Below are 988 nucleotides of genomic sequence, written 5' to 3' on the forward strand. Positions count from 1 at the left end.
CCTCACCCCCCTCTCTCTCTCTCTCTCTTTCTCTACTGCCGAAGGGTTCCCTTCTCCTCGTCGTCGAATGCGGCCGCCACCACCGTGCTCTTTTTCGGAGCTGGACGATATTTTCCGAAGCTAGACGCAGAAGCCGCTGCGTAATCACGCGTGTGCGAAGAAGAATATCGGCTTGGTTTGTCTCTCGTCTCGTCCCGTCCGTGATGAGTAAACTTGGGTCTCAGAAGACCCGCTGCGCGCGGCTGCTGCGACGGGCTGCCTCAGGTAATACCTTGTTCACCGCGAGAACTTGATCGTTGCACCATAAACGAGAATTTCAAACGCGAAACACCGATGATTTCTGCGTTGGAAATTCACGAGTGACAATTAGTCGCGGATTTTCCTAATCGAAAACAAAAGAAGTTCTGAGACACGATAAATGAATTCGCAATTCTTACGATATCTCCTCTACGCGGAACAAAAAATTCAGTTGAATCTACCAAATATCAAGTAAGATAAGAACGAGTCAAAATTCCGATTAAAGTTACTAGAATTTTGTTCAAGTTAACAAGATGCTAATTAACCAAATAAGATTTCTGGTTAAACAGGATTTGCAACTACTCGAATAGTTCAACTTGGATGGCTTGGTAGACGCGCCGTATTAGCCGCTCCTCTGCTTGCGCTGTTCTCTCTCATCATAAGCGCCCATCGCAACCGAGCCATTCATGATCCTTGATAACGGATCCGCACGCGAATGGTGCACTCGAGCTAAATACGCGATCAATCGAAATGATCGGCGAGCTAGGTAACTAGCTTGCGAGTTAGCGAACAAGCGAACGTCCGACGGCCGGGGTGGAGAGAATGCTGAACAAACGGTCTCTGGCGAAGCGGAGCGCGCCGCTGATTCCCCCTAATCCAGTTTATAAACCCTCCACGACCACACCCACGGTACCGCCGTAGCCACCCTATATTCACCCTCGATAATGTTCAGCTCTGTTTTCACGGGGGG

This window comes from Odontomachus brunneus, unplaced genomic scaffold (assembly GCF_010583005.1).
Source record: "Odontomachus brunneus isolate Ranch 3 - 2012 unplaced genomic scaffold, Obru_v1 Obru_scaffold_005, whole genome shotgun sequence".
In the NCBI taxonomy this organism is placed as follows: domain Eukaryota; kingdom Metazoa; phylum Arthropoda; class Insecta; order Hymenoptera; family Formicidae; genus Odontomachus; species Odontomachus brunneus.